The sequence below is a fragment of the Amphiprion ocellaris genome, chromosome 8 (genome assembly GCF_022539595.1).
Source record: "Amphiprion ocellaris isolate individual 3 ecotype Okinawa chromosome 8, ASM2253959v1, whole genome shotgun sequence".
NCBI classification, from domain to species: domain Eukaryota; kingdom Metazoa; phylum Chordata; class Actinopteri; family Pomacentridae; genus Amphiprion; species Amphiprion ocellaris.
Window position 1 is genome coordinate 6,948,470 of NC_072773.1, and position 16,046 is coordinate 6,964,515.

At 37.9% G+C, this 16,046-nt stretch overlaps 1 protein-coding gene across 3 annotated transcripts in view; it reads left to right on the plus strand.

Moving 5' to 3' along the window:
• The window catches only part of LOC111580844 (helicase ARIP4-like), a 111,311-nt gene that overhangs the window by 65,328 nt on the left and 29,937 nt on the right, over positions 1-16,046 (plus strand). The window lies entirely within an intron of this gene.

A 16,046-nucleotide genomic window follows, 5' to 3' on the forward strand; every position in this document is an offset into this window, starting at 1 on the left:
TAAGGTCTGTCACAAACTGTAGCTTTCACAGTCTGGTAAACAAGAATCTGTATATCTCATCTTGAGCCAAGTCTGACGTGTTCAGACTTTGGTTCTGGGAGCTTCCACTGCTGCAGGCGACTGATTCAGTCAAAGATTTTTAGTATATTGAGCTTGAGTTAAGTGGCTGCTCGGCACATTGATAAGCAGCACAGGGTGACCATTATTTTAAGCTCCGATCCGGCGATGCACCGACAGACGTTTGTATTAAAGATTTGAGGTGGTTTGCGGAGGTGAGATTTCTCAGAGGCTGCTCAGAAGCTGAAAGTACACGATGTATCCCAAACGCTGCCAACGAGGGTTTACGTAACCGGTCATAGAGTGACCGATGCTCTCCTCCTCCTCCTGGTTCCTCCTCAGCAGCAGCAGTGACACACTGGCCTACAAACAGGCTGTTCTACCTTGACTCACCCCTCTGCTGCTGCTGCTGCTGCTGTTCTCTCTGCATCGCCTTCCTGCCTTCCTTCCCCCTTCGGTCTTATTCGTCTTGCATCGCCTCGTCGTTCCTCTGACACACTCCGCCAGCGGGAGGGTTTCATAACTCACCTGCCTCGCTCTAATAAAGCAGCCTTAATAACTCATTCAGGCCAGCCGGTTATATAACAGAGGTGTGTGTGTGTGTGTGTGTGTGTGTGTGTGTGTGTGTGTGTGTGTGTGTGTGTGTGTGTGTGTGTGTGTGTGTGTGTGTGTGTGCGTGTGTGTGTGTGTGTGTGTGTGTTGTTCTGTCATGTTGAGGGATGCATTAGTCGCTATTTTTGGCTTTCTCAAGGCGAGCATATAACCTAGTTAATGCTTAGTCTGACTTTGGGAATCCGCAAAAAAAGTTAACATCTAAAACGTTTAAAAGAAGGAACATTTTGGCAGTTTAATGTAGCCATACCTGAAAGTCACAGTGAAAGGAAAAGTGCACTTTTGAGCAAATTTGGCACAGGTACTGCTGATTCCATTTATTAGAGTTTGTCAAGAAACTGGCAGAGAACTATTTCCATTGATTATAAAGCCCAACCTCAGGTGCTTTTGTTCACTGTGGGTTCATTTTTTATTGAAAAGAAGAGAAAAGAAGCTTGACTTATATCACAGTGTAACATATAAGTAAACCTGAACTTAATAAATGTGTTTTTGGGGGAGATTTAAACATTAAAAATGATCTGAATTCCAAGCAGTTTCTGGGTGTGTGTTTTGTTTTTTATTTTTTACTCACTGTAGCTTAAATTTTCACTGCAATATAGAGTCCTGCGCCTCCTATAGAAAATGAAAGTAGATTTTTTTTTTAATTATTTAAACTAAAGAATTGAAGTACACTTGGAAATAGCATGTGCAAAATTTTTACAAGTGCCCACAAATTTTACAAATACTGTGAAAAATACTGACTCTGCATACTATACATGTTTCACTTTGTCATTCTTGTCTCCCATCTTTTATGGTGAACACAGCTTGCAGTTCAATTTAGCCCATTTGAAAAGTACCTCAACATAACTGTTGGTCACAGATGAGTTATTTAAGACTTCATAGTTTCGCCAGGAAGTGCAGAATTTTCTTTTTTTTTTTACAGAACTTTATTAGACAAAGCAGTCAGTTTCTGACAAATTTTTAAAAGAGACGTGGGGAATAAAATGATTTTAAGGCAATATGATTTGTTTGGCTTGGATTTGTTTCAGGTGTTCTGACAGAAAGGTGTGACAGATGAGTAGTTCATGAGAAAGTGGAAAATCTGATGATTCTCTCTGCTTTTAAAGTTTCTGGATGTGATAAATGGTGTACATTTTGTGCTTTTTTTCTCAGAGGGTTAATTTTCATACATATATGCATCTTGTTGCTGGTTCAAAAGTTTGGGGTCACTTAGAAATGTCCTTATTTTTGATAGAAAAAATAACATTAAATGAACCAGAAACAGTCTAGACATTGTTGATGTGGTAAATGACTATTCTAGTTGGAAACAGCTGATTTTTAATGGAATATCTACATGGGGTACATAGGGGACGCGGTGAATATTAGGATCGGTTCATATCGTAATGTCCGACAGGGGGACACGTCACGAATATTCAGCTCTCAAGATAAATATTCGGATACCATCATCACGACCGAATATTCGGATATTCGGGTCCAGCCCTATGGAAAACATGAAATTGTCTGGGTGACCCCAAACTTTTGAACGGTAGTGTAGATGATGAAAGTTATTCCAAGACAAAGTAGAAACTTCCAACACATTTCACTGACATCATTCGTCAGTCAGCGAAATGGAAAAGTGACGTTTCATATTGCTAATGTCACAAATCTTGATATTTTACTGCCTTTAATCAGAGCGAACACACAAACTGTCGCTGTTGGACAAAGCGTCTGCCACATTCCGGAGTTTAAATATTTAGTCTGCCTTCGACCAGTTGATTTATTGATCTGTTTACCTTCCATCTTGTGTTCCAATTTATCTCCTCATCATCTGTCCACCCTCATCCCTCAGCCTGTCTGTCTGTCCTCACCGTCCACCGCAAACCATCTGACATTTTCTTGTCGCTGCAGTTTGGGTCATAAAAGTGAGGGAGCAGCGCTAACTGTCGTCGCTGGTGGAGTGATTCAAAGTCTAGGTTGTTCTCTAAACGTCACCGTGTTCCTCCGGTGAGCGTGTGTTTGGTGTGCTTGTGACGTGGTACATCTTGTGTGTGTGTGTGTGTGTGTGTGTGTGTGCGTACAGGACGTGAGGTTCTTGTGAACATGCCGGTTGTGTAACAGCCAGAGGCAGCGGTTACATAAGCGTCCCTTCTCGTCCGACCAGCCTCGGCGGCGGTGGCCTGTCTGTCTTTTGCAGAGCAAATTTTTGCCCGACTGTGTCAGTGAGGGAACCGAAGGGACTCTGAATGAAACACTCGCTGTGCAGCAGCTGAAGCCTCCAGGAACAAATTAATGGGAAGTTTTGTGCCCCGACTCTTAACACAACCTACTGACCTGGTTAACACATTCATCCCTGACCCGGTTCAGTTTCTGTCACACAAATGCATCACTGGAAGCCGCCGGTTGGTGTCAGATAAGATCAGCTTCCTGTTTCCTGATAAGTGTTTTGTTTATTTTTGTCTTTTCACATTTTAGCTTTCTGGGAAATCCTACTTCTACTTTTTGTGCCCGACAAATCGCATCTACATGGAATTTGGAATTAATTGAAGAACTTAGCAGTAGTTTCATTTTAATCAGATAAACAGTTTGGCCATTAGCCAATGATGTATCACACTGATGTGACTATTCTACCGTGACATAAATATTGCATCTATCTTGAGGAAAAATACACTTTATTCTAGATTCTGCAGGTTTGTTTACAAGGTGATATTGACATTGGTTAAGTAATTAAAATGTGGGTTCGAAAGGCATGTTGTCTTTAAAAAAATCTACAAAATTGCACCATTTATCAGAGCCAGAACCTGTAAAAACAGAAACAATAATCAGATTTCCAAGTTTCTGTAAGTTCTTGTAATATTTCATCACTTTTTTCTACATGCTTTATTTGAAAATTTGACATAAAGTAACCATGTGCACGAACCAGATTCTGTAAAAAATGAAAAATTCTCAATTTTTTAGCGCAATCAAGACACCAAGAGTGACTCAGCTGCAACAAACGAAAATGAGTAAAACAAATTATAAGAAATATTAAACTTTCACTTCAGTTTTTTCTACTTCATAGCATTAAAAATGTTATACTGCATAAAATACATTTTTAAATTTTGGCTAATTCTATCCATGGTTGTGCTGTATCCATAAAGGTGGAGGAGTATATTTTGCAGGGGAAAATTTCACCAAAAGTGAGTGAAAACATGACGGGAGAACAACTTAGGATTCAGAAGGTTAAAGTTGAGAAAAACCTCAAATCTCCCATAATTTTATTAAGTTCAGGTTTACTCATATGCAGTATACATAATGATGCACCTTCATCTGTAGAAATTCAATTTTATAAGTCAAATACTGCTTTAGCTTTCATCTTTCCTTTGAAAGTTGGAAGAAAATTATACCATTAACAAAGAAGCAAGTGAATAATCTTTCAATTTAGTGATGAATCATTCCCAAACTTCACTACTTAACCGGAATACCGGGATCCACAGTTGGCTAATCTTATTTGTATTCTGAGTCACTTTAAAACACAGATGCATACCGAAGATTTCTTTGTACTTTGTAGAACGTAGTGTGGTTTCACAGTACGCAGAATACAAAAATCCATCATTCTGATTGCATAAACCTGACAAAGCCTCACCAGCAGTTCATTTCAATAACCAAAGACGATGCATTGTGTAGAACCAGTTATCAGGAAGTCACGTATAATTTCACCTTTTATTGGCAACTCCTTAAGAAAGATGTTCTGTGGTTCATAAATGTACGTCAGCGGGAGGTGATTATGTGATGAGGAGGAGCAAGAAGGAAGGTGAGAGGTGTGGAGGAGAAAGAAATGAAAACAGAAGGAGGAGGATGGAGGAATAATTTAAAAAAGTAGAGGCAGGTAACTGAGCAGGAGGTGTTGGCAGGTAGAGAGGTAGACTGTGATGAGGAAGGATGAGATGAAGAGGTGAGAAAATGTAAGGTTTCATACAAAGATAGAACAAAAATAGCCCTCCCCCAACAATAATTATGTGAAAACCAATGCAGGTTTAACGATTCTACACAGAAATTCTATCCCCACCATCACCAAAGCATTTTCCTGTTTTCTCTGAAGAACTTCTCAGAATTCTTAAAAGACATAAATCAATTAAAAATGAGTTAACCTCAATTTTTAGATTTTAAAAAAATTTGCTGGTGAAAGAAAGCAACGAAAAACTACTTCAACGTTAATTACTAAACAACTTGTTTTCCATGAAATCCCTTGATTAACATGCTTTATATTAAACCTTTAAAAAGGGTCCAACAAATAGCAACAAATGATATTATTGTCATGTAAAATGTCTTATATGCACTCGTGTTTTTGCTCGTGACGCATGAGGATTTAATTTTTGCCTTTTGTCTCAATTTGTAGATTCTCCACACAGTTCTTAAGATTTCTGATAAAAGAAAGTAAAGAAAAACTACTTTGAAGTTAATATTTTAACCACTTATTTTACATGATGTCTTACAAGTCATTTTAATTAACATGTTTCAAATTACACCTTAAAAAAGGTCCCAAAAATGCAGCAAATCACATTATTGTCATACATGCACTGGGGTTTTTATGGATTTAATTTTTGCATTTTGCATTTAACTCAAAAAAAATCTGTTGAAAGAAAGTAAAGAAATATACTTGACAGTTAATATAGGAACCATTTATTTTTTATGATGTTTTCAAAATCATCCTAGTTCACATGTTTCAAACTAAATTTTAAAAAAAAGTCCCAAAAATGGCAACAAATGACATTATTGTCATATGCGCACTAGTGTTTTAGTGGATTTAATTTTTGCATTTTGCCTCAATTTTTAGATTCCCCACTTAACTCAAAAAATTTCTGTTAGAACAAAGTAAAGAAAAACTATTTTAAAGTTAGTATCTTAATCACTTATTTTACATGATGTCCCAAAAAATCATCTTAATTAACATGTTTCAAATGAAACCTTGAGAAAAGGTTCTAAAAATAGCAGCAAATTACATTTTTGTCATACGTGTACTAATGTTTTTTTTGTTTCATTTTTGCATTTTTCCTCAATTTTTAGATTTCCAACTGAACTCAAAAATTTTTTAGTGAAAGAAGGTAAAGAAAAACTACTTCAAGGTTAATATGTGAACCACTTCTTTTACATGATGTGTTAGAAAATCCCCTTAATGAAGATATTTCAAACTAAACCCTAAACAAAAAGGTCAAGATACCAACAAAAGCAAGTCTTTTCATCCCACATATCATACATGCCCTGGTATTTTTGCTCGTGAGGTATGAGGATTTAATTTTTTGCATTTTGCCCTCTGATTGGCATTTCTCAAAAGTCAGATGTTACACAATTAGTCACTGAAATTTATACAAAACATGTTGAATAACTTCCGGAGGAACAGACCCGTTTACGGTTCTGACAAGAGAGAGCAGAAAAGCCTCCGTACGGATGAAGTTGGATTAATAACGCTGACGTTACAGTGAAATCCGTCCGTTTTCTCTCTACTTCCTGGAATTGCGTTGTTTGTGTTGTCTGTGTGTTTGTGACGTGGAGGATTCTCCGCTGCATCGTAGTAAATATCTGCCGTCATCTCTAATCTGTTTACACAGATGGCGGACGGAGAGCGACGAGGGCTCGACATAGACGGATTATACACTTTCATTCATTTTATTTATTTATTTGGTTAGTTTTCATCTCATTTGTTTTGATCTGAAAGGAGATCAGAGGAAAGAAAGTGACATTAAGGAGGGAAAAACACGTTAAAACCTGTAAACAGTGGATCCTTAGTTCAGTTCTGTAGGCAAGTGGCAAAACAGATCCAGAAATGTGAGTTGTGTTCATCTGAATTCATGTTTTATGGATGCAAATGAATCTAATGCAGGTGTTGGATGTATTTTAAGAGATGTGAATTGCAGACAGGAGGGAAGTTGGCACTGATTCTCTCAGTTTGCAGAAATCGATTCAAGTAAATGTTATCACATGACTTTTCCAGATTACAACCTTAGCTCATGGTTTGAGTTCAAGGGCAGCCCCATGTATCCATCTGTTCCACTGAAGTTTTTTTAAAAATATTTTTCTTTGAAAAGCAGCCAGACATCATATAAAATCAGTTTTCTCTGCATCCAGCTGTTTTCATCACTGTTTAAAAAAAAACCCACCAACTTGTCAGGTTTCCAGAGCCAAGAAAAAGCCTACGAGTTTATCTACTGAGGCTTTAAAGGGTTTCGTTAGACCAAAGACACATTGTAACGGTCTGTGTATATGGTATTCTGTAGTTTTACCATGTTGTATAGCTTTATTCTTTGCTTTATTGTTCAAAACACATATTTTTCTCATTCTATTCTTTTCTGCAGCAGCTCGTTTCAAACTCTGTATGGCACTCAGATTTTAGCTCCTATCTGTTTAAACTTAAACCACAAAAAGCAAAATTTGTCAAACTGAAAACTGAAAGAATTGGAATTTCAGCTTCTGAAATGGCCCTTGAGCTACCCATCTGTGACTTGCTTAACCAAATCTAACCTTCAAGTAATGGTTTTATTGAATTTCCATTTGGGGATTAATAAAGTTATTGTAATGTATTGGTTTTTCATCAAAGTCATGATATTCAACATGTATAATTTTAAAAAGTGCTACAAATGAATGGTTGGCTGTGAACAGATTCTGTAAAAACCTAAAAATTCTGCACTGCTTACCGCAACCAGGAAGTCATTAATGACTCAGCAATGACCAACAATCACGTGACAGAAATTCAAGACTTTTTTGGCTGGAATGGGCTGCTTTTTTGCAGAGCATAGAGGAAACAAGCACAGAAACAAATTTAAAATGAAAGTAGTAAAAGAAAAATGTAGTATGTAGAGTCACCATTTTTCTCGCGGTATTGATAAAACCTATGGATCATTTAAAAGGTTGTACATGTTCAAAAAAAACAAAACATAAAATTACAAGATCTGTCAGATCCAGAAACTGTGTTTTCTGTTTCCAGACTTTTGTATATTCTATATACACAAAAACAGCAGCTACATAACACACCGAGGACAAAAGAAAACCTCCTAAATGCAAAGTATAGTTTTTTAAAAGAAGCTTTAATGTTAAGCTTCTTTTTCTTTCCCGACGGTCTTTTTCCTCTCCTTCCTGCCCTCCTCATGACACTGACGACTGAGTTATTGACACTTACATGTTGCCATGGCATGTTGATGGTGTCGTGTTCGTCAGCACAGTGCGAAGAAGAGTTATATAAACACTTAACATATACGTAGATGCGGTTACATAACCCGGTGGTTTGCTGAAGACGTTTGCTCTGCTGCAAACACTGACCATGATCCTGCTGCCAACGGCTTCACATTCCTTTCAAAGCTGCATGCCGTATCTCTTCAGTGCACGTTGTGTTGTTTGTGTCTTTAGTCTTTAACCCAGAAGCAGCGTCCAAAACGAACAAAGTAATGGCTCAGAAAATGTGCTGCAGCTGCTGTTTACTCTGTCATGATTCAGCATTTCATCCAGACACTTCATTACATTCTCTTGTGGTGGAGCTTCACCTGCATTCACGCTTGGCCTCAAGTCATCTTGTTTTCTCGTCCTGCTTTCATCCCCTCCTCATCGCCTGCAGCTTAATGCTGGAGTTATATCTGATCACTTAGCAACAATCAGTTTGTCAAGCTCGCATTTTTGCTTTAAGGCCTCGGGAGGGTTTTCTTAATGAGGAGGGCAGATCAGAACTCACAAATAAGTTTTCAAATTCTGATAAACCCAACCAATAGTTCCGTTAACTCATTTGCTTTAGCTGAAGTTGAAGCACAGAGATTTCAGAAGGTGCGGTTACTAATCAGTCATAGTTTTGACAAAAAAATGCAAAAGTTCAGGGGCGCCCGGATAGCTCAACTGGTTGAGCAGGCGACCCACGAACAGAGGCTAGTCCCCGATGCAGCGGCCTGGCCTCAATTCCTGCTCACGGCCCTTTACTGCATGTCTTTCCCCCGCTTTTCTCCCTATTTTCCTGTCTGCCTCTACACTGTCCCTAAAAAAGCCCAAAGGCCAGAAAAAGAACTTTAAAAAATGCACAAGTCCAGCAGGTAAAAGTTTAAGAAGCAAGTCTGCAATGAACTCAAAAACTGCCACCCTGTGTGTACCAGTGTTTTTGTGCTTTTTAGTGAATATATTTGGTCTTTTCTCTTTCGTGATTCAATCTTCTTTATTTCACACCCCACATCCAGATGCACAAACAAAAAACAACTTTCAGGAGCTTTTTTAAATGCAGAGCAGAATCCATTTATTGCAGCTGGTGACAAAGTGTCATAAATTTGTCAGATAAATGCTACTTGCACCTCATAATTAGTTTAAGCAAACTGTTTATTTTTGGTGAATTTTTAAATAAACGTGTGGAATAAAGTGATTTTGATGAATGAGTAAACATCACGTCGCAGATGAGTAGTTCAGGACCGTTTTAAAGTTCAAAATCTAACCATTTCTTTCTGTTTCTATGGTTTCTAGCTCTGATAAATTGTGTCATTTTGGCTGTTTTTGTGAAGAGAACATGACTTTAAAACCCTCTGGCATGTTTTGAGGGTTTAAATGGTTTAAGAGGAAAGTAAAATAGAAAGTTTTCTTTGTTTATATGTCTAATTTCTTGTGTGATTTTCAAATACATCCGAAGTCCCTGCTTCCCTGTTAGTGATTAAATACCTCACAGTGGTGTGGGGTCCGCAGCCATGAAAGATGGATGTGAGGAACATAAAGTGTGAGCAGTTTGGCAGGAGGTGCAGATTAACTGCTGGGATCCAGGTAATGGGTGGCAAGCGGAGGATTTTTTTCATTCGACTGTGCTCCGTATTGCATTATGTAATGTGTGAGTTCATACAGCCAACAACGTTTATTTGACGGGCTGTTGTGATTGGAGCGCCGCCAGTCTTGTGTCGTAGTATTGTTTGCACGGCGCATAAAATGTGTGTTTGCCGAGCATGATTCAAGAGAGGTTTTCGGTTTCCTGGGCACTTGGTGGGGAGTATTGAACAATTCATCCGTTATATAACTTATTTTGTACATTTTGTGCGAGTGTTGTGTAACCTGGTGGGTCATGATGCAGGAAGATTCTCCCAAAGGTGTGTGTGTCTGAAAATATATGTGTGTGAATCTCTACATTGGCCTGTATATAAATAATATGTCTATGTATGTATATAGTATATATAAAAGTAAAAGTTTAGGGTCACCCAGACTTAAAAAGTAGAACACCAGGAAGGACCAAGAAAGGAGGGAGATAACAAAAATGGCATGAACAATAATAAGGAAGAGAATTACAAGGAGGAAGAAGAAGAGGTAGGGGAGGATACAGCTGGTCTAGACGAGGGAACCAATCGGAGGGCAGACATGTACGACAGGCATGAACATTGACCAGTTGCAGCGCCTGTTTTGGCTCCCTGTAGACCCAGTCAGGTCTTTGTTTCTTTTGATTCCCAAAGGAATAAAACCAGCCATACGTTCAGAATTCCAGTTAGGAAAAGTGGGATATCATGCTTGGAAGATGGGGATGTTATTCCAGACAGTGTAGGGTGTTAAACAGTTTCTTCTTAAGGCTACCTGAAAACATATGCTTAGAATGACTGGCAGTCTTGCTGATTTCAAGTCATCTTGTGCCAAGGTCTTACGGTTTCTTCGAACCATTACTTTTATTTATGTATATATATACATATGTATATACACGCACATGCACGCACGCACACGCACGCACACAGGGGTTGTATATATACGCGCATAGATAATTAATACCTGCTAATTGTCTATGCACTTAGTATTTATTTATTGTGCCCTACAAGACTGACCCTTTTCGTTGCAAATTGCAATAAAGATGTTCTATTTTATTATATTTTATTCTACTCTATTCTTTTCTATTATATTTTATCATGTTCTGTTCTACTTTATTAGATTCTGTTCTGTTCTATTCTACTCAGTTCTGTTCTATTTTAATTTGTTCTGTAGTGGTGTTCCATTCTGTTCTTTTCTATTCCATTTTATGCTATGCTGTTCTATTCTATTCCATTTTGTTCTATTCTGTTCCACTGGCAAGGACAACACAAATACTACATAATTGGAGGCTATAGAACTTGAATAACTGTTCAGTAGGTTATGAAACTCGTTTATCTGCATCTTTTTCTCTGTAGATACACTTTCTTTGGAGGTAATTCAGCACCGTGGAAGAGAAACGTGATTTGCATGTTATGAAACTGCTTTACTTCCTTCCTAATCCTACAGTAAAGTTACTTTTAGTTGCATTTTATTTAATAAAAAGTCACTGAGAGGCTGCGTGTGAGGAGAAATTTCACACTTTTAAAACACCATATGTTTATGATCCGGCCCACAGACACTATTTAGCAACATCCAAGCAACATAAAATTGCTTTCAGCTGGATGCCTCTCTCCGGAGATCCTTATCTCGGCTAAAAATTTCTGTGGTTCAGAGCATTAGAGTGGTTGTTTTAAATGCATGGACTCTGTCAACAAGTGTGGTCGGGTCTGCTAATGGCTTGGTCCTCTGCATCCCACTCTCATTCCCAGTTTTAGCAGAAATCTGGTACTGAAACTGTTATTCCATAAGAAGAAACCGATGTGATGCTGCTGCGCTTCATTATCATTAGCACTTTTTATTTGTTTTTACTTGATTGCATGAAACAAAATCAAACTGTTTTGCTGACTTCATTCCCAAATCCAGCAGACTTGTTGGCTCATTAGAGTTAAATACCAAAGATGATGGAGTCGTGTTTTTTTTTTTTTTTTAACTTTCTCACTTTGTTTTCGAGAGAAATATTTGAAGATGAACATTGGATACGCACTCAATGAGTACAAGGTGTGTCTAAAGAGCTAATAAAAGCATATTTCGTAACGTATTTCATAAAGTCTCCCTCTGTGTGGTGAATGATTCCTGAATTTGTCCTCTTGACCCGAGCAGAAGGAAACAGTCCCAGAATCTTTGCGTGTTTTGTGCCACCATGTTTTTTTAATGTGTGAGTGTGTCGAACGCCCCCTCTTACTCTGAAGTGCATCTCTGTCTTTCTCTTTGAATGGTGACCTCACTTTCATCTCGCCGCCTCTTTATTTTTTGCCTCGGCTGCCCCCTCAGTGTCTTGTGTGTGTGTTTGTGCTGATGTCGAGGCTCCATATGCATTTTAGGAACCGTTATATAACTGTCCTGTGAGGTAGAGTTTGGAGGGAGGGAGGAAAACAGGGTAGACAGGGTGAAGAAGTGGATTTGTAAATCAAATTTGTGACACAAGACAAAAGTTATGTTGCTGCTCCTGCCTCTCGTACGATATAATAATTCAGTTTCAGGAAGGCTCCTCCATTTACTATTCTGGGAACACAATGTCTGACAGCTCAGTCTGAAAAGAAAACGTGATGGACATGATATCATGAGCAGTGAAAGGCAGAGGACAGTGTAAGAGTGTCTGATTTGGATCTCTTATCATTTTCTTTGCAGATATTTTAACATCTCTGATGCTTGTAGAGTTAAAAATTCCATATTGTTCCCCTTTTCAACATATTAGTGAAAGACTCATGTGACCACAATGTGTTGTTTTCTAATATTTTAGCTCAAAAAAACATAAAGATGTTTAATTTCACCATGACTGTATAACTCCTGATTTTAGTTCTGATCTAATAAAACTGTTTGGAGTTAAGCTGCCGCTATCAAGGCTCGCTTCAGGAAGAAAACTCTCTCTGCGTGTTTGTGACAGCACCCAGCAAAACAGCTGACATTGATGTGAATGAGTTTGTGAGAACATGACTCTTTTTATTCGTCTTGTGTGGAAGTACCTTTGAATTCCCTGCACAGATGTTGTTTTTAACACATGTATTTGGTGAGTTTGTCGGATAACGTTGCAGTATTAAAAATCTATAGTTTAGCGGTGAAGCAGCAGCTTGGAAATCACTGCTGGTTAAAATATAATCTTAATAGGGTGCATTCCAGTCATTACTTCATACTTGTTCTGTTGTCTGACACCAGTAAACGAAAAAATATGCAAATGAGAGCAGTCTTATTGGGAATTCGGATGTATTGAAATGCAGTATATGTGAGCACAGAGAGCAGGAGAGAAGTAAACAGTGGCTGAGTTTAGGTTGAACTGAAGCACAATAGGTGACAAAAACCCACCCAGTCCTTGTTCATTGGTTTCAAAATAAAGTTTCTGAATGCTTCTCTGTCTTACACTTTCCACAGAGCTCTAACCAGTTGCCATATGATCAATGCTAATAGTATTGTTAGCTACATTAGCTGCACAACATGCTAACACTAAGGATTTGTTGTGGTGACATTGCCATCAAAATATAAAAGTGATCCACTGGCTTTTCAGTTCTTCACATGCTTGGAGTCCATGAAGACTCTTGTGTTCACTCTTGCATCCAACAGCAGAACATTTGATGAGCCTTGCTCATGGCGAAGTCATTTTAATATTAGCACAAGCGGCTCAAAAGCCCACTGATGTCTAAGTAGAATCTTGAAAAAAATTCTTACTAGCATTTAAAACTGGAAACTATCTAGTTGTTTGGGAGCCAGAATAATGAAAATGTCTACATTTTCACAGCTTTTACTTTACTCCTCCAAGTTTATAAAACATACAGTAAAGATGGATTTTCAGCACATGGTACCTTTAAAGAAACAGTAGTAAAGTTATTCATCCGTCCCTTGGTTTAACACCTTCAAGGAGGATTGTGTTTCGACTTATTTGTGTAGAAAAGATTTCTACAGTTATTCTACATAAATGTACACACAGGAGCTTTCAAGCTGGTGTTTCATAGTGCATTTTTAAGCATTGTGCTGTTTTATGTTCATGTTTTGCACTTCTTATAGCATACTATAAACATTAAGAGGCATTTCTGTGGTTCTAAAGCTGGGGATCATGGATATGTGCACCAAATTTGCATTAAAAAGTTGCAGAAAATTTATCTCAAAAGAAATATATCAGTCTAATGATGGCACTGGAGGAAGCCCTATTAAAAAGAAGCTGTGGAAGACTCATGAAACTGGTGAATACTGACACGAATTAATTTATTTGAACAAAAAAGTAAAAAAAAACAAATTGACCTTGGTTACTGCATTTATTTCGATGTTGTAGATTGAACATTTCTTAGCATTTTTTTTTAACCTTTTAATGCACCAGCGTTAGAGGATTGCGCACCTTCTAAAGAGCCCAGACTTTTTTTGATATTTTATTCTCTGCATATAGCTAATTATATTTAAGTTACTGCAAAAGAATTGCTTTGAAACGCTACTCTGAGATGCGCCACGCACACACCAAGCACTGAGATGAGCTGCTGTCATTAGCAGCCAGATCAAGAAGTTTGTTATTGCATAGATGGACTGAAGGGGCGTTTTATGTAAGTTGTTTTTCAGTTGGCGGTGAGCTCATTGCCACCAGCCTCCATGCTCCATTATGTCGAGGATGTGTGTCCGTTTGTATCCTCATGCCAGGTGTCACACAGTGAACGTGTCTTGTACGCATTTCTTAGCATGTTGAAACCGAGGATAGACGTGTGTTTTGGCATTACCCCGTTTTGTCCAGTCAGATTTTTGGCTGCGCCGTTCTACACGTTTCTACGTTTGCATCAGATATTTATGTATTGATTAATATTCTTATGTGAACACTTGTCCTCTGGAATGTGTGTGTTTGCTGCGTGCGTCTGTCGGCTGTTTGTATCCTGTCTTGTGTTTCATAAGCCGTCCATATTTATGATCCAACTCTTACATAAGCCTCAGATCTGGTTCAGTGTGTTTCTGGCAGAACAACTGAGAAAGCAGGAAGAGGAGGAGGAAAGAAGAAGAAGAAGAAGAAAGGTGAAATACAGGCAGATTGAGGGAAGAAGAAACAGAACTGAAAAAGCATTTACAGACAAGATGACAAATTAGGATTAAAGATGTGTACAGTTTTCATGGATTTGCATTGAAGTATGATTTGGCTCAGAGTCTCACTAATGTGGTTTAGTTAAATGCTTATTTGAATACAGTGAAGTCCTCACAGGCTGCAGCAGATCAATAAATCAAACCAGTTTAACCCTTTGAACCCCAAGCAGTGTCTTGGCGTTTTTGTTTTTTCCTCTTGTTGCATTTTTACTCACTGTGGGTTTATTTTTCAATGCAATATAAAATCATGAGCCTCAATGGAAACGGAACAACCGTGACGAGAAGTGAACAGAACGTTAAAATAACTTTTGTGCAGCGTGATACAGTTATGTCGCCATAATTCATAAAAACAAAATTAAAATCACTTCAAAATTTTTAGGTTCAATATTCTGTCAAGTTTCATTCAGTGTTACCAGCACTGGAAAAAGAAATGGTGACTCTACATACTACAGATATTTTACTACTTACATTTTTAATTTGATTTGCCACTTGTTTCCTGTCTGCTGTTTAAACACAGCCTGCTGTTCATCTTAGTAGAGCTGAAAACTTCCTGGATTTTTGTCATGTGGCTGTTTGTCACAGTTGTATCACTAATAATCTTTTTTGGCTGAGTTTTTTTGCTTTTTTTTTTTAACACAATCTGGTTAATCTAAAGGCTCAGTTTTTGTCCAGTGTTTTAAATTACACCTGTAGAATGAAGTCATTTTGATGAAATCTTCCAATTTTACGCTTAGATTTGGATCATTTTTCTAGGTGAAATTTCATGAAAGTATGACGATTCTTCATGGTTTAACAGTTTCTTTCCATATTGATGGTTGTCTTTTGTTGTTTTTTTTTTTTTTTTTAAGATAACATGCTTTTCAGACCCACTGGCAGGTTTTGAGGTTCAGAGGGTTAAAGTACAAAGGTGCAATAGACATTAAGAGTCTTTCCGCTGCTTTTCATTTTGTAGCTGTAAGGTTGTGATTCAGCTATTTCCAAACACAATTACAATAAAAAGAAAGATCTAATATTTGTTTGTATGCTGCTCCTGTTGGCTCATTTGTTGAAACGTGTTGCCAGGTTTTTTAATAGAACAGGAGTGTTGCATCCACACCTCAGACAAAACCATCTGAACACAAGCATGTTTACCTGCATAAACTAAAGAGTGGGTCGATCATAATGAACAAACAGTACAGGACGAATCCAGTAGAACTGGCTGCTTGCTTTGTCAGTAGAATATTTGACTCAGGACTGTTGGTAATGAATTTATATGATTTATTTCTTCCTGTTCATTGACAGTTATGATTGTTAGGTGTGCAACTTCAGCTGACAACAGAGTCTTTGTGGTGCTAGACGGCCAGAGGAACTTTTTAATTAATCTTATGACTCAGTTGTACTCGTCCACCCAGATTTTATTAAGACCAAGTGTCTTGAATGTGGAAGTTCCTAAAATATTTGGTGAGTATTTTGAGCTGTTAGACTGCAGAAGTGAAGCTCTGTTTCACGCCAGTTTCCCGGAGTCAACAAGTATTACAAAACTCACAGCTAATGTGACTCAG